Here is a 17,821-nt window from a genome sequence, read left to right on the forward strand (position 1 = left end):
ATGATTCCCACAGGTATTAAAAACAGGAGCAGCAGAACCACCCCAGGCCTGAATCCACGGGCCGGGGATGCAGTCTTCCCACCTTTGGTTTTTATCACTCACCTCGCGGGTCCTGACCCGGCAGAGGATGTGTGACTCCTCACGTCTGGAGGGCACTCGCTACTGGAAATCTGAATTCCACTTGGAAACACACAGAGATGAATCACACCTTGTTTTCCACCAGGGGGCCACAGTGGAAGGGCAGGTTTTGTGCTAATTTGGGGAACATTGGAGGAAATGCCCCTCCCAGTAGAGCTGCCAGTAGAAAACAGGCCTAGTTCCATCTTTTTCCAGGTTTTAGAGAGGAGGAGAAGTAGAGAGGTAGCCATGGGAAGTGTGTTTAGCGGCCTGAGTCTGGACACTGTCCAGCCAGGGAAGGCAGAGCCTTGTACATGGGAAGGGGTAGCCTAGAGCTAACCAAATAGCCCCTCTCAAAGCCCGAGCTCTCAGCAGTGCTCTTGAAGCTCCTCTGTACCCAAGCTACAGATGCCATCCGCACTGCCGAAGCTCCTCTTTAAAACACACATGCAGAGTTGCGACCAGTATCACTGTCTTACCTAAGAAGGCAAGGCAGTAGTCTTGCCAAGAAAAGCCTAAGAGCCCCACCAGGAAAGCAAGCTGAGAGGTGCTGGAGGGAGAACGGCTCTGGGTAGGCGACCTTATCGAGTGCAGTATGGGGATGTTACGACCGTGGACCTGGAGAGGATATTTGCAGAAAGCACTGGCCACGGGCTAAATAGCACGGTCTGAGAGTGTGCTTAAAATCACTGAGGTAGCAGTGGTGATTCAATGGGGCTAGGATTATCTCTCACACCCTGCTGAGGCCCCGTCTCCACCTACAGCTGGATCTGGCAGACCCGATGTATCTGGCCAGTGAATTTGGCCTCTGTACAGCTCATACGCACAAGTCATCCAAAGCGAACGTTTCCTATTCTACGAGGGGTAATACGGCACTTGGGTGCTCCTTCCCTCATCCAATACATATTTACTATGTGCAGGTACTGTCTGAAGTGCCGAAAGGCAGCAGGAAGTCAAATCCAGCAAGCTTTTGACCTTGTGGAACTTACAGTCCAGTGGAGAGACACAACACATCCATAAACCCTGTAAGTACTTTCAGATAGTGACGAGTGCTGGAAGACGATACCCACCCGCCCTAAGTCACCTCTCCGTACCCCTCACTGACATCCCTGCCAAGGGTGCTGCGAGCACCCAGAGCTGGGAGGCTCCACCCTCTAGTGGTTTCCCAGGCAGCAGCCTTCGCAAAGTCTGCAAGTGGGAGAACAGGAGGGAAATGTTACCCCGTCTGCCCCCAGCTGCCGATACCTGGGAAGCTTAGGTCATATCTATTTAGAAACGAAAAATTACTTGAGCTATACACAGAGACATGGATAGTATTATTGCTAGATGGTAATCTTCAGAGAGAATTTATTTTTATTTTCTTCTGAATTTGCTAATGCTTTTATTATTACAAGGTATTAGTCTGGCAGTAATGGAAAAAAATCTCTTTTTAAATAAGAAGATTAGCCTCGCCAAATCAAATTAATAAGAAATACAATGGAGAGGGCGCCTGGGTGGCTCAGTCGGTTAAGCATCTGCCTTCGGCTCAGGCTATTGTCCCGGAGTCCTGGAATTGGGATCCAGCCCAGCGTTCTACTCAGTGGGGACTCTGCTTCTTCCTCTGACCCTCCCCCTGTTCATGCTCACTCTCTCTCTCTCTCTTGCAATTGAATAAATAAAGTCTTAAGAAAAAAAAAAAAAGAAATATATTTGGACAGCTAGGCAGGGACCAGATCTCAGGGTGGTGAATAACATCTTACCACACCACTTTGTGGTTTATAAAGCAATTGCACCAAATTGTCTCTCAACCCTCACAAGACTTTCTCAAGGTTACGCAGAAAATAAACCTCAGTGCAGGAGAATACTTGACTGTTAGGTCCTTGACTCCTTGGCCAGGATGTTTTCTCATTATTCCACCTGCCCTTTGGTAACTGACCTCATTTCTCTTTATAGCTGAAGCCTCCAGAAAGCCTCCGAGCACCCCAGGTCCTAACTCCCTCTCTCTCTGCCTTCACCCTCCCCTAAAGGGACCACACTGACTTGTTCGTTCAAATGTGCATTTACTGAGCCCATGCCAGGTTCTGAGCACCGTACTAGGCGCTCAAGGTACTGTGGAGAATCAAAAAGTTCCCCCAGGGCTGGAAAGAGGCTTTAACTAATGAATGAGTATATGATACAAATGTAACCGCAGTGAAATAAAAGTGAAGAGAGTTATGCAAAAAAATTAGCACCAAAGGGAATGGATTGGGACTGTGGCACGACTAGCCCTTAGCTCAGTAATAAGCAACACACTGTCACTGAGTCCCCAAAGCAAGTCAGGCAGACATTCTAGTTGGAGGCCAAGATGACAACAGCCCAAACCTCAGAAAAGGCATATTCTGGATGGAGAGGCAGTGGGCAAAGCCACGCGAAAAGTTAATTAAGGGCTTCATGCATGCTAACAGTAATGAAACAGTCCCTGAATCCTTCTCTGGGACAGAGAAGAGTTGACCTACTCCATCATCAGAGCTAGAGGTCATTCTCAGAAGTCTGGGAACAGGAGAGGAGAGCAGGGCCACACACAATGTGCATTTAACCATACAGGACGGGGCTTCCCTGTCTGGGCGGCACGGGCTTGACCACGGGACTGCAGGACATTACAGGTGGAGAGGACTGGAGGGGGCCGGCCAGCAGGAAAGTCTTCCGCCCAGAAGGTGGGAACTGAGTGGCCTTGGAGAGGGAATGGGATTTGGGGTAATCTCATTTAGCAAGGACACCAGGATATCCGGGAACCTGGGGAACAGTCTGGGCCACTTTCTCTTCCAGACCAGGAAAACCAAAACTGGAGGCTGGTTTCCTGGCCTCTCACCTGTCTGGGAACTGGAGTGGGAAGGTCCCTCCAGCACGTCTAAGCATTTGAAGCGTCCCTCTAGTTGTGCTCAAAAGAGCCAGGAGCACTGCTGGCCACCCAAGGCTGAACATAAAGACTGATTTCAGCACCAGCCCGACTGGCAAATGAGCATGCCTGGCTAATTAGCACACCCCTGCATGGGGTTTTTCTACAATATATCCATACATGACGCTCAGAAGCTTCCAGGCGCTGGGAGGCACTGGGGACATAAGATTCACGCCAGGTTCTGTTCTCAGTTGCCGTTTGCTATCACAGCACCGCAGCAGGGATCTGGGCTCTGGGGAGTGCCCTGCGCACACCAGCCACCGAAAGGTAACAGCAGCAATAAATATTTAATAATGGTAGCAAACTCTCATATGGGGCTCGAGAGTCCAGAAAGCCTTTTGTAACTTCTGCTGCATGGATTTCGAAGGCTATGCTGCCTTATTTGTAGTAAGGACAGGCCATGCCTCCTGGACAAGACGTATCCCCCAGACACCTCTCCATGTGACACTGAGGCATCTTCAATGACATCCGCATCTCCAAGGCACTTTGGGCAGTGTGACCTGTGGGTAGCAGAGGGGAGCCTTGGGCGAAAGTCCTGGGAAGCTGTGCTCATCCCGGATCTCGTTCTGTGCCTTCTCTGCTTGAGAAACCCAAGGCTGGGGCTTTAGATGGCCCTGGGTTCAAGTCCCAGCTCTGTCCCTCACGACCTGGGTGACCCTCAGCCAATTACCTGACTTCTCTGGGCCACCTGCTTGCTCCATTAAACATAGGTAATTGGGGTCTGTCTCATAGAGTTGTCCGGAAGATAGTAAGATACAGAGCACATGAAGGGCCTAGTACCGGGCCTGCCTTTACTTAGCGCTCAGTGAGTACGGATTCCATTCACTACGGAAGCTGCAAACCACAGGCGGCCCCTGAGCACCCAAAAGGTGGCCCGTCCCCCTCGAGAAGCATTAAGAATAACCTCTTGCAAGAAAAAAGGGATGTCGAACACCAGATTGACACATTCGTAGACTGACTATGTGTGAAACGATATTTGGGCTATAGCAGGTCAAATGAAATGTTAATAAAATTAAATTTTCCGCTGTTCCTTTTCCTTTTTCCTGATGCGGCTACGAGAATATCGACAAGCAAACGTGAGGCCCATGTCCGATCCCTACAACACAGCACTGCTCTGGCCATGGGAGTTCCACAAAGGCCGAGGCTTTGCGGCTTCGGTTCACTGCTGTGTCCCCAGCATGTGGAACAGGGCCTGAGTCGATGAGGGAGCCTCCAAGTGTGTGAGGAGCTGAAGACCAGGCTCCAGGAGGTGGGGACAATCCTGAGGCAGTCTGGGGGCAGTGTGGGTTTCATACTGTTGAGTAACCTGAGTCTGAGTACTCACAATGTGTCCCCAAAACGGCCAGATTCAAACCAAGTGGGACAAGGGGCTTTGCCTCCCTGCGCCCTGGGCTCCGCGTCTCTTTTGAACTATGGGAACCACGAGCCTGCATCAATTTCTTTTTCCTGGCGTGTAGAGAGAAGAAATCCCAGGCCAGGAGGTTGAGCCCTAAATATTTTCTCAGTCTCCTCTCTACTCTTCTGTTCCCAAAGAGGCTCTCTGGCTGAGATTTCTCCATATTGCCCCAGTCAATAATTTGTTTGTTTAAGGGTCCGCTTTGATTTTACTTAGTTTTAGATGCTTTTCATCAGAAGCCAAAACCTTGCGATCTTTTTCCTTAATCTTGTAATGAAATTCCCTCAGAGATATTTAATTCTAGCTAGAGCCTCCCCTATGCCACAGATCCTTTAAAGAAAAAAGACATCTAAATAACAAACATCCTGCCATCTTCAAATAAAAATCTCCGAAGGCAAACGGGCTTGTCTCCCTTACATCTGCCTCCACTCTCTTGCCAACTATACCGACAAATTTCCTACATTTTGCTTCAAAAAAGGGAAGGTACTCAACATACCACAGCCTCTCATGTTCCCACACATGCCCTGAAGGGATCCTGCCGCTCTGTGAACATTCTCGGCCGTTTTTATGTCAGTCAAACACGCTTGTGTGATCTGCTTGGCTCTCACCTGTGGCCCGCGGAGTGAATTCTCCTCCTGACTTGGTCCCAGCCTCCCTATGCGGAGCTTTCTGGAATAGAGCCGGAGCTATTTCCATTCCCAACCCTGGCTCCAAGGGCTCATGAATTTTAACCTAAGAAAAGAGTAGTTTCCAGGCCAAACTGATTTCTTAGAGAAGATCTCACCCACCTCTCCCCACCCTGGAGTGGAACGCCAACACTATTTTTAATCAGAAAGGATAAAAAAAGATTTACCAGACTCAACCATGTCGTTCCAAAGCAAGAGGAGGGCCTCAGCCAGGTACCAGGGGTAGAGCTGCCTTTTCGAAGCAGCAGACGCAGGGCGCAGAACACACTTCATCACCCACCCGTGTCTCAGCCACTTGTGGCTCTTGCCTTCCTGTCACCCAGCAGACCTGTGCTTGAGGAATGCACACCAGTTTTAAGCAAGCAGCAAGCAACAGGACAAGAAATCTGCTTTTATCCAAAGAGGGGTATGCTGTATTCCAAAGCCAAACAGATTTCACCTGGAGGTCCTCTTCAGCTGACACTCACAGAGGGACCCCTTAGAGCAAGACGTGGCAGGTGCCAGGAATAAAAAGTGAGCAGCCCATTACTCGAGCCCTCACAGTCTAATGGAGATAGATACATGTGACAAAGTTAAATGTTAAGGTTGAATGAGGAAAAGTAGTGTGTGTGTGTGTGTGTGTGTGTGTGTGTGTGTCCTGAAAAATGATGGGAAGAAATATACCCCAGTGTCATGTTATGTTAACATTAAGTGAGCACCTCTGCTTATCGGTTCTATGCGTAAATTTTCTCCTCTTCTTTACTATTTGTTATTTTGTTGGATAGTTCTTTTTATAGCAAACATACATTGCTTATAAATACAGCATGTTTCTCAAGAAAAAACTTCAACAGATTATTATAAAGGACAACTATTTGGATGATAGGCTTTGTGGAGAACAGGGCACATCTATGGGTCCTGCAGTATAGGCAGAATCGGGGAGTGCGGTAAGGGGAGACGACCTCAAGCAAAGGAGCAGCATGAAATGGGCCCCAGAGCTGGAGTGATGGAGAGGACGATTTGGGAAGATGTGAGTAAGAAGACAGTACGCATAGGTACTCACCTAGAGTGAGAAGTAGGGCTTGGGTGCTGGGGGACCTCGAATGCCACACCAAGTAGACTCGGTGGCTTATGCTTTGTGTTCCTATGGCCCTTCGTGTTGGTTGCTAGCATACCACTCATCACACGGCATTATCCTTGGTTGTAACCACGTCTCTCCCCTACGAAATTTTTAGCCCTCAGAGGTAGGGGATCATGGCTCATTCCTTCTGTAACCATAGTACCTAACATAAAACAACTAGCACATTAACAGGAGTCAACAGATGCTTCCTGGGTGAACTGAATTCTAAGAGGATTACTCGATTTTGTAGGTTGTAAGGAGTGGGAGTCACCAAGAGATCCAGAACCGAATGTATTTCAGGCAGTTAATATGCGCCAAGCCCTCCGCTAGCTGCCAGACTACATTGTCTACACGGGTCCTACCTATAATCCTCTGCGGTTTTGTCCACCCTCGTTCACACACAAGGCTCGGAGAGGTGGAGTAACCTCCCTCAGGACAAACAGTCAGTGGCCAGTCTGAACAGAGTGTGGAGGATGGGGTCGAACAGAAACATCGCAGAAACAAGGAGACTACAGCAGCTCGAGGCTGCAGGGACCTGAGTTGACCCAGCTGCTCAGGGCGCAGAAGTGAGGAAGTGGGGCGGGGCACTCTGGAGGCGGTGCTCAGAACGGAAGGCTGACTCTTCCTTAGCTGCCTCATTTATTATTTCTGATGTCAACCCAGGGACACACAGCACCCACAGGGACTCCTCTGGTACCTGGGAGAGCTCTGGCCCATCAGAAGTAGGACTTGGGGAAAGAGCCCCTCCCCAGGCTATGCTCTGCCTTAGGGTCACGGTGAGGTGAGGGCCTTGGCACAGGAAGGGGCATGCCCTCTAGCAGGACATCCTATCCGGCGGATCCCAGAATTACTCCTGAGGCTAACAGCTTCGTTTTGACCGCCGCCCAGCGTTTTGGTGCCTCTCCGTCAACATTAAAACAGTAGCCACTGACCTAATGGTGCCCTGGGGTGGTGTCCATAGAAGGAAGTGACCTCCTTCCTTTTGAGGCATTCATTCCCAGAAAATAAAATGAAAGAGTTCTTACGCCCTTTGCTCGTTTCTGGGACAGTGGGCAATGTCACATCCCCACCAGAGCTGACAGTTGAAGACCAAGAATAACCACAAGAATCGCCTCTCTTTCCTCTTCTCTCTGCCCCAATCCAGGCGCCCACATTCCCCCCACCCCCCAGGTCAGGGCACTGCAGTCCCCTGATGGCTCTTGCCAGGCAGCGTGTGATTGCTTCTTTACCCTGAAGGCGACTGTACTCAGGTGACCTCCCTACTCCCACATTACTGGTCCTCCCTGGGTTGGCCATTGAGGACGATGCCTGGGAAATGCTCACACCAGATCCAGCCAAGTGATCCACGAGCCCATGTCTGGGGCGTCCCCCACCCCCTCAACCTCAGCTTCTGCGCGCCAGCCGGGAAAGTCAATGAGGACACCAAGTTCGCGGGCATTGTCAATGAACAATTTCCCCTGCTTACATTTGTGGACCGTAGGGCATGGATCTGTGTTCCGTTGTGCCGTGCCCATGAAGATGCCTTTGCATCTGCAGGAGCCTTGAGGATGGTCCCCTGGGAGTTCTTCAGGAGTCATATGACTGCACTGAGGGCTCTGCAGTGGGATCAATGTCAAGGACCTTGGCAGATCCAGCCCGGAGCAGGAGCAATACCGTCCAGACTTCCAGCACTGGAAAACAACAGCTTTGCTCCCCTGTGAAGCCCCCATTAGAGGGGGCACTGCTGGTGCGGGAAGAGGTGAGAGCAGAACGGATTCAGGGACCAGTTATAGGAATCCAAACGTGAGTGTCCAGGCCAGGTAGGAGGGTGCCCCTAAAACATCGCCCTGTCCCTCCTGCCTCAGCACCCCTCAGCGGCTCCCACACATGCAGGAGATGCAGACTCGCTTCCTGGGCTTCTGGGGCCCTTTGCATTCCTAAGAAGCACAGAAGGGTGATTTCCTCAAGTAGGATGGACCAGCACAGAGGGGAGGGCATCTTTCTCAGGAACAGGAATCGGCCATGCCCAGGGATTCTGTGATGGGCTCCCTGAAGAATTTGTTCACTCATCTTAGAAGGCCATTCTTTGTTCTCACCATCCTGCCATCTGTCCTCCCTCCAGCCACGCCTTCTTGCTCTCACTCATTTTGCTGCCATTTCTTAAAAACTCCTGGGAAGCCCAGGGAGCACAGTTGATTAAGTGGCCAACTCTTGATTTCAGCTCAGGTCATGATCTCAGGGTCCTGGGATCCATCCCCGCGTTGGGTTCCCTGCTCAGTAGGGGGTCTGCTTGAGGATTTCTCTCCCCCTTCCTTTGCCCCTCCCCCCCAAATAAATACATTAATTTAAAAAATTATTAAAAATTAAAAAATTTTAAAACCTCCTATGTTTCTTCCGTCTTACCAAATGTTATCGGCCCTTCAGGCAGTGTCTGGGTTTTCTAGAGCTGCCATAACAAATCCTCAAAAACTAGGTGTCTTAAAATAGCAGAAATGTATTCTTTCATGGTTCTGGAGGGTGGAAGTCCTAAATCTAGGTGTCCATGTGCTGTGGCCTCTCCAAAGGTGCTGAGGAGAATTCAGTCCTTACTTCTTCTGGCTTCTGGTGGTTCCATAAGAAGAGTCAGTGCCTCTGTCCTCACATGGCCTTCTCTTCTCCGTGTCTGTCTTCTGTGGGCCAAAAGGTCTATAGGGACACTTGTCACTGAATGGAGGGCTCCATGCACAGCCCAACACAATCTCATCTGGAGATCTGTGACTTAATTACACCTGCAAAACCCCTTCTTCTGATAGTGTCACATTTGTAGGCCTGGTAGGTTAGGAGGCGGACCTATCTTTTCACCGTTCACCCCACTCGAGACAGTGATTCTCAACCCTCCTCTGGAGACACCTGTAGACTCTAGACACCCAGGCCTCAATCCAGAGATTCAGTCACCAATGATCCTGGGTGGGGTCAAGGCGTGAAGTGTATTTGTGGGCTTTTGTGTTTCTTTTTGTTGAAGTTACCTGGTTTCTCTGGACCAGCTTGGGGAGAACTGCTGTTCCAAGTCCCGAGGATTCATAACATCTCACCCAAGCAGACACTAGGAGTGACACAGACCTTCCTGCTTTCTCCTCCAGGATTATTTCCATGGAGTCACAGATCAGACTGCCATCTACTGGTATTTTCATGCTGCACAAAAGTCAGAGACCTTAGAGACCTCCACACTCTCTGATCCATGCTGTTATAGAATAACCCTGTTCCTATAACGAAGATTTGGAAACACCTTCCATGTGGCCTGAGGTGACCCTCCCAGGTTGCACTAATGAAGCAGTCAAGGCCTAACCAGCTTACGATGAATAAGATTAGATTATTCACTTCATATGAGGAGTACACAGAAATTTAAAACAAAACAAAACAAAACAAAAAACAGAGGACAAGAAAATTTAAAAAAATATTTGGAGGAGAAATAACAAACCCATTTACCGGTTTGTATCTGACGACAGGAAGGAGGAAACAGCCCCAATTGAGGTATGGACAACATGTCAGGTAAAATTACTAACGTGAAAGTAGATAGAACAAGGACGTGTGTTATTCTTGTGAATGGGTTAAACTTGATACAGGGTCACAATAATTGATGATGTCAATACGGGACAGGGCAGTGATGAAGAATCATGGAAAACATTGTCTCCAATCTGGAAATCCCACCCAGAGGGAGGAGGCACACATTCAGTCTTGACCATTCCCTTCCCCCTGCTCATGCTCTCTCTTTTCCACTCTCTCTCTCTCTCCTCTCTCTCTCTGTCTCTCGCTCTCCCTCTCTCTCAAATAAATAAAATCTTTTTTTTAAAGAAAATGTTTGATACATCTCAAAGGGGAATATCAGAATTAAGAGTGAACAAGAAAGGCAACCCCAAAGCAAATCATTGTAATGTCTACTTTTTGTAAGACGTTTCTCATCATTGTCCCACAATTGCATATACATACATTAGATCTATTTTAAAAGCAGTTTCTAGAAAGTAGGTCATTGACATGGTGACATGTCCCATGCCTCTGCTTATTTAATAACGTGTCGTCCTGCAACTGTGTGTGTTAGATGAAGTCCTAATCGCCTGTTACAAATCTGTGGGTGGTCTCCTTGCTTTTGCAGTAACTACATGTTGCACTGAGACTCTTGTCAGTTAAGTGTATGTTTGGAAATGCTCTAATCTAGAGAGAAGACACAGAGTGGGGAAATTATCTAATCATTTCAAGATTTTGTCTTTATTTCACTTTATTTCGCTGAGGCTTCTCTTCCTTGAAAACGAGTTCTTCAATCACTGGGCTTTGGGGATCACTTCCTTGAAAACTTCTCAGTATGACTATGTAGAAAAGTATTAATAATTTCTATTTAGTTGGGTTGAGTTTGCGGGGTGGGGCAGGTGCCAGTGCTTCACTGATTGGGTTTTGCACTTGGAATCACGACCGGCACCCTCAGCCCACACACAGGAAATTCTCAGGGCATTTGTCAAAGTCACCCCACGGATTTACAGGGCTTCTGTACTCAAAGCACTGTGGTCTCTGGGCCTGCAGCAGCCCCTGGGAGTCTCTTGGAAATGCAGAATCTTAAGCCTTGAACTAGCTTTACTGGATCAGAAGATGCATTTTTAACAAGACCCCTAGGTGATTCCCATGCACACTGAATGGGTTTATAAGCAGGCTTCTGGGGGTAGTACTGACCCTCCATCAGGAATACTGACCAAAGCCACCCTTCCTTGCTTCTCCAATGACGAAGCAGGCCCAAGGAGGCCGGTCGACTGCGTATTGTGCTCCTGTTCTTGTCATTAAGCTCCGTGACATGGGGTTCTGCTCTCGTATCTGCACACAGCCACCAGCAGAGATGTACACACAGCTGTGGCCTTGGGAAGGGCCCTTATCTGTATTCCCTCAGGACTGAATTCTGCTTTTTACCCAGAAGACACTGGTCTTCCATTACACATCTGTAGATGCACAAGCAACAGATCCCTAGTGCTCGCGGGGCCTGAATTGCAACACCTCCGTTTTGAAAATTTCACCAGCTGCACGGAGGACCCGTGTTTGAATGCAGAACAACTGGCTCCTTCCTCACTCCCTCTGCCAGGAGGCCGCTTTGGTCAGCCTCCCGCTTGGAGAGAGAGAGTGAAGCAAAGCAAAGCCCCTCGCTGCTCTGTGGTAACTACAGAGACGTTCGATGCTGTCCCATGCAAGCTGAGGGGAGAAGAAAAATCAAGGGCAGCAACAAAAGGCCAGGAAGGGAGCGTCCTTGCGACAAGAAGCCCCAGCAGGCAGATCCATCTGCTGACCTGTGACTTCAAAGGTCAGATTCAGGGGCGCCTGGGTGGCTCAGTCAGCTGAGCGGCTGACTGCTGGTTTTGCCTCAGGTTGTGATCTCGGGGTCTTGAGACGGAGCCCCACATCGGGCCCCACATCGGGCCCCCCACTCAGCATGGAGTCTGCCCAAGATTCTCGTGCTCGTTCGGCCCCTGCCTCTGCTCATGTATTTTCTCTCTAAATAAGTAAAAGTTTCACAAATAAATAGATAAATGTATGCCAGAGCCAATGACGTATGAACTACACCCTCCCGGCCCATCCCCCCACCTCAATTGTTAACCCACCCTCTCACTCACACCGCACCCCCTCCCCGCCAAGAATGGAGAAAACTGAGATGGGGGCAGCAAAAGAGAGAGGAGGCTTCCTTCAGGCGGCCTTTCAACTCTGACTGAGGCTCCCCACCAGGGGCCCCCTGGGCTGCAGAGCTGCGGCCACTGTCAGCTTCCCCCCGAGCTGTGGGCAGGCGGATGGCTCCATATCTCTGCCCACAGTCTCTACTTCCGGGCCCTCACTTCCTCCCTTCATCGAGCAATGGTAAAGACTCAAGATGACTGGAAGCCACCCACCTTCTCACTCCGCTGCTGTGAGTTTTTTTTCTTATATCACATGGAGGCCCTCGCCCGACCCCTAATGCCGTTTCCACACCATACTGACCAGGTGGCCCAACTAGGCTCCTAGGACCAGGGTGAGGTTCGTTCCCCTTACTTCACACATCTGGCATGCCACCTCACCTTCAGAAGCAGCTCTCTGTACATGTCAGGGGGCCAGAAGAGCAAAAGGGGCAATGGAGCCGATGACAGCATGACCACAAAGGACAAGCCCTCACCTTTGTGAGGAGAACAAACATGCATTCTCATCACAAGCTTTCTTTGGGGCATGTCCCCAACTCGCCCCTTTTCAGAGCTGCTCCCTTACCGTTGTCAGGGTTGTCATCACCATGCCACCACTAATGGCAAGCTTAAAAGGTGAGAGGTATAGCTCTAAGTCACACTTTTAAAATTTGAGAGGCAGCATGAAATACCAGCTAAAGCATCAGGTTCTAGAGCCAGAAATTCTTGGGATCAAATACTCGTGCTGTGAATCCTGGTGAAGCGACTCCACCCTGGCACTGTTTCCTTGTCTACAAAACACAAATAGGACCACCACATCCTCATGGGGTCCTGGTGAGCTAGGGCATGTAAGAGAACAACTGTGGAGCTCGTTTTCACTCCAGGTGTCCAAGCAGCTACCCAGGCTGTGCTAAGACAACCAGCGAGCAGAGCTCCTTCCCCTCTACTCTGCGGCGAAATGGCATGGACACACAGGTGAGCCAACATGTCAGGAGCAAATGAAGCAGAATCACACCCACACAGACATCCAGACATCCGCCCTCTCCTTTTCTTCTTGAAAAAGACCACCCTTGGCTTTCATTTGCCAGTTTGAAGAGACGTGAGTACCTGAGTGATTTCTTCTTTCTTCTTTAGCCACCGTTAGAAGGACTGCACAGTGGTGATGCTCGATGGCCGTCAACACTGACTTTCTAGAAGACAGAAGTCGGGGGAGGGTGGGGAAACATTAGATGGGAACAGGCTAGTCCCAATGTCAGGGATCCTTACAGACAGCAGCCAATCAGTCCATACCCATGGTTATTAGAACCCACTGTTTCCAGTCCTTTTGATAATTCAAAGATAGTTCGGAATTTTTCAGCATTATACACATTTAGTCAGGGGCTGGAATGATGGGCTTACTCACTTCACCATTACCTATAATAAACGCCAAATGACTGAAAATGATGACCTGTGTTCATCAGTAGGGGCTTGATTGAATTAATCAGGGTACATCCCTACAATGGAGCACTATGCCCCCATCAGAAAAAAAAAGAAAAAATCAGAAAACACTCAACATACTCACAGGAAAGGAGTGCCAAGATAAACTAAGTGGCGGTTAAAAAAAAAAAAAAAAGCAAAGTTTAAAAAAGTGTATCATAGGAAAAAACAGGGTAGAGGTATCAGGTATATTTATACTGACTTGTATTTGCAAAATGAAACTCTAGAAGGATGTATAAAACTAATTAAGCTGATTACTGTCCCAGGAGGGGGAAGGGAAGGCAAATACAGCCCAAGATAAGATTTCACTAGATATCTTCCTGGAATGATTCTGTCTTTGAACTATGTAAACATATTGCCTGTTCATAAAAGGATATAAAAATACCGTGTAAAAAAAAATACACCAGCCGCTGTGAACAAAGGACATCCTCAGGCTACACATGGAAAGGCCTGCGGACCTCTGGTTTATAACTTCTGTACTGATGGGCCCTAAATTGAGGAAGGAGCAGCTGTTAGCAAAGGGAACGAGTTCTCCTCGGTCTGGAAACAACCCAGTTGTTGAGCGTCTGTTATTTGGGATTCCCTGTGAATGGCCCGGCAATGAGATGGTTGGATCCAGAAGCTCCTCCTCTCCACAGGAAAGGGATACATCTTCTCTCAGGGTGAGGTGGGGCTCCCCAACTTCCCTTGATAGTTAAGGCTGCCTGGAACCCAAATGGTCTGGTTTTTCCCCTCCATTGGGACGTCTCCCCAATTTGTCCTATAAAAAGGGAGAGTGATAGGAATATGGAAGTCGTCCCCTGGAGCACAGTATCCCAGTGTGTCCAGCCAGGCCCCAGGTCACACAGACTCCCCTGGAGAATGTCAGAGGAGAGAGAACAGAGGACACGTGCTTAGTACCAAGGGACACTCAATATTCATGCCTTCTGTATGTGCTTGTCTTGCCACCCTGAATGAGCTCACTTAGTGTTCTGGGTTTTTGTTTTTTTTGTTTGTTTGTTTTTTTTTTTTTTTTTTTTTTTTTTTTATGGCGATCTCCAATAAAGACCTGGTGAAGTCCTCACCCCAGGACCTCAAATGGGAGCTCATTTGGAAACAGACATTGCAGATGTCACTAGCTAAGATAAGGTCATCTTGGAGTGTGGTAGGCCCCTAATCCAATAAGAAGGCAGTCATGTGGGGGCCGCCTGGGTGGCTCAGTTGGTTAAGCGTTTGCCTTTGGTTCAAGTCATGATCCCAGGGTCCTGGAATGAAGCCTGCTCGCTCTCTTTTGCCTGTCGCTCTCCCTGCTTATGTTCTCAATCTCTCTCTCCCTATCAAATGAATGAATAAAATCTTTAAAAAGTCATGTGAAGATAAAGATACAGAGGGAGAAAGCCATGTGATGATGAAGGCAGAGCATGGCTTATGTGGCCACAAGGCACGAAATGCTGAAGATGGCTGAAAGACCCCCAGAAAGTGGGAAGAGGCAAGGAAGGATTCCCCTACAGACTGGGGAGGGAGCATGGCCTTAGCAACACCTGGACTCTGGACTTGAATCCTCCAGAAGGGGGAGACGATCAATTTCTTCCATTTTTAATCGTTTGTGATACTTTGTTACGGCTGCCATGGCAATTGAATAGCTCCGGCCAGCTCACTGGCAGAGGTGATTGGGAGGTGGTTGGGAGGGCACAGAGGGCAACTCTGACCCAAAGGATGAAAACTCTGGGACCTGGACTGATGGAGTTCAATCGTGAAGCTATGCAGTAAAAACTCAGCCAGTCAATCATTACAGAGCACTGACCTTGTAAGGAACTTAGGAGAGAGAAAATGGTCCATGACTGCCCTTGGGGAGTTGAGAATGTGATGGCAGATTTAAGACACACATGAAACGTATAATACGCACAAATACATACACACATACACTATATATATATATATATATATATATATATATATAAAATACATGTAATACAACATATTTCATGTGGCCAAAGAAGAATGAGCTCATCCCCCGGCCGATGCCACAGATGTCACCCCTAACTAAATTCCCACTGGATGGCCATCTGGCCTCAATCTTCTACTGTGTTTCATTTTAGCTGCTCCTGATAGGTGTGTCTGGAAGACCTGGGAAAGCAGCGGGATGTCAGGCTAGTAGTCAATTTCTAGAAGTTATCACCCCGTTCCTTGCTGAGACCAAACTCCTTGCCCATTGTGGATACCCACTGCTGTCCACGATCATTGTCTGCTACCCCTGGTCAAAGACTCTCCCACCAGTTTCTTCTCAGCCCCCTTCACCTGTTCAGACCCTATTCTACAGTTCTCCACAAACCAGACATGCAGGAAACTCAAAATCCAGGTAGGTTGGCAGGGCAGACTACAAGAGTTTTTAAGAGGGGCTCCAGAAAATCAGAGACACCCCCCCACCCAGCAGAAATACTGCATCATCATGCAGAACCTTTGCTTATTTGGCCCTGCCTTCTCACAGGTACCCACCACACCTGGCTCGAGGAACCTCTGATTCTTACCGCAAGCAAGCTGAGTGGCCCGTCACACACCTGGGGTTCGGGAGGCAGCAGTCCAGGCTTGAATGCTCCTGGAGATCTCTCTGAAGTCCAGGCCTCTGGGTCGGACAGCTGCTCCAGGAGGAAGAGACGTGGTCGTGCTGACTGCCAGGTGGACACCCAGGCAGGGCTCATGAGGAAAAGCTGTAAGTCAAGGCCACTCCACCCCTGACCAGCAGCCCAATGACTTGACTTGGGCTCCAGGCCAAGCTCCTGAGGGACAGCTGTGGTCCGGGCATGAACTGCAGATGGAACAGACAGGGGAAAGGTCTCCTCGCTCTGACTTCAAATAATTCATTACAGATATTCAGAGTAGAAAAGGCCTTTGAAGTCATTTAATTTATATCCTGTTGCTTTTCAAATAAATTTCCAGCTGGGATTTGGATCTGGTTTTGTAGCAGACACTGTGCTTAAGCAACATCCATTTCTCCCTTGTTCCTTTCCAACACAACTCTCATGGTGTTACCACTCACAGCAGGCGCCTGTATGCCCAGCCCATGGGCCCTATGCCGTCCTACAAATGCAGGCCCCTGACCCATGAACAAGTAGGGGGTGCCCACCCCCTCTGGTCATTGACACATGAAATGGTTTTCTGGGCTATGAAAAAGAGAGAGGCAGGAAATCTTCCTCTGCTGGATGTTGTCTTTGCCCAGGCACTTCGTGCCCATGATGGGGAAGCATAAGGGAAGAGCAGGGGAAGAAAGAGCTCAGGGGTCCTTGAGGACATCGCTGAACCGCTCAGCTGAACAGCCCCGGTGCCCCCCTTCCTCCAGACTTCTCACTATACACGTAATACATATCCTCGCTGTTGACATTCACTGAGTTGAGTTTTGGGGCTGTGTTTTGACTGCTGAGAGCTAAGATTATCCTAAATGATGTGCATCCAGATGTTCCCAAAATCATGGGTCCATATTCCTGAAGCATAATCTCGTAATCCTGACTACAACCTCCCGTACTTTCCACGTTCTCTCCACCTTTTCTGAGTGTCCAGTCCTCTCCCTGGACTTGACCCGTGTCACTGCCTTGTCAGCACAGTGTTCAGTTCTACAGTATATGCCAATTTGGTCACTGAATCCATTAAATATTTTTGAGTCCCTGTGATGTACCAGACAGGGACGTCATCCTCACAAATGAAGCCCCGGAGAGCGCATGGTGGGGGAGACCCACTCCTGGCCAGGAGGTAGGTGAGCGCCAGCGGCAAGTGCCTCAATGGGAGGTGCGTCCCGGCCTGGGCACGCATCAGGAAAGTGGGGGTGGGGAGTGCTAGCAAAATCACCTTGGAAAACAAACTCATTCTCTGGGGAAGAGCAGAAGGTTGTGAGCTGCAGACCTTCACCACCAAGGATATGAAGATAAATGATAATGGCAGCAGCAAGCATTTCCTGAGCGCTTATAACAAACCAGGCACTGTTTCTCGGGCTTTCTGAGGATTAACACATTCAGGCCTCCACCAAAGCTGATGAGGTAGCTCATACTATTCGCCTCATTATGGAAAAGTACACTGAGGCTTAGAGAGGTTAAGTGACACAGGAAGTGAGTGGCTGGGGCAGGATTTGATCCCGGTGGAAAGACTCACACTCTTGAACCATCTGCACCAGTGCTTCTCACAGTGGTCACCACCAGAACAACAGCACCAGCGGTTCCTGGGACCTGGGACAAATTCAGATCTTGAGCCTCATTTCGGACTTGCGGAATCAGAACCTCTGTGGTTAAGACCCAGCATGTGGTGTTTTAATGAGCTTCCATGTGATTCTGGAAGCTCCATAACGTTGGGGAGCCCATGCTCGACACCGTACACACATGATGAGAATGGATGGCATATTCAGAGGGAGATGAATGGTGGGAAGAGAAGCAAAGCCAGCAAGAAAGATGGGGTGGGGGTGTGGAAGAACCTTCCGTATCAGCCTAAGGAACTCGGGCTTCCCTGTACAGGTGCTTCGGAGACACATGGGGGGTG

The 17,821-nt window shown here is 49.1% G+C and overlaps 1 protein-coding gene across 5 annotated transcripts in view; it reads right to left on the minus strand.

Moving 5' to 3' along the window:
* The window catches only part of CRACR2A (calcium release activated channel regulator 2A), a 134,901-nt gene that overhangs the window by 98,065 nt on the left and 19,015 nt on the right, over positions 1-17,821 (minus strand). For 4 of the 5 annotated variants that reach the window (XR_009356591.1, XM_059184535.1, XM_059184536.1 and 1 more), the window contains one exon: positions 15,829-16,106. The gene's annotated coding sequence lies outside the window, so the exon portion shown is untranslated. The remainder of the gene's footprint in view (positions 1-15,828; positions 16,107-17,821) is intronic. The other variant, XM_059184534.1, reaches the window with a different exon arrangement.

The sequence above is a fragment of the Mustela lutreola genome, chromosome 8, assembly GCF_030435805.1.
Source record: "Mustela lutreola isolate mMusLut2 chromosome 8, mMusLut2.pri, whole genome shotgun sequence".
Lineage (NCBI taxonomy): Eukaryota > Metazoa > Chordata > Mammalia > Carnivora > Mustelidae > Mustela > Mustela lutreola.